The sequence below is a fragment of the Loa loa genome (genome assembly GCF_000183805.2).
Source record: "Loa loa unplaced genomic scaffold supercont3.541, whole genome shotgun sequence".
Classification (NCBI taxonomy): Eukaryota; Metazoa; Nematoda; class Chromadorea; order Rhabditida; family Onchocercidae; genus Loa; species Loa loa.
The window spans coordinates 10,628-11,227 of record NW_018108721.1 but is presented as its reverse complement, the minus strand read 5'-3'; positions in this window follow the sequence as shown (position 1 = coordinate 11,227).

Below are 600 nucleotides of genomic sequence, written 5' to 3'. Positions count from 1 at the left end.
ACATTTTCATTTTGTTTTGTACTTTTTCCACATTTTCCATAATTTCTACCATTTACTCAAAGAATATTTCAAAAATCTGTTTGAATTGTTTTAATTTTATTCACATTTTTTTGAACTTTTTTAATTTTCCAGAAAAAAAACAATTTCAATTCCTTTCACTATTTGCTATTGAAAATTATATTGATCGATTTTGTTGAATTAAGAAATTTAAATATTACCTGGATAATATTAGTTTTAAGCATTTGAAAACATTATAATAATTGTCTACTTTTGCTTTAGCAACATGTATAAAGTATTATGGTATACTTAATGCTAAAATTTAGAATGATACATATGAAATATATGTATCAATTATCATTTATCAGTTACTGATTAGCTTAATGAATGCTAAAATTTAGAATGATACATATGAAATATATGTATCAATTATCATTTATCAATTACTGATTAGCTTAATGAATGCTAAAATTTAGAATGATACATATGAAATATATCTATCAATTATCATTTATCAATTACTGATTAGCTTAATGAATGCTAAAATTTAGAATGATACATATGAAATATATGTATCAATTATCATTTATCAGTTACTGATTA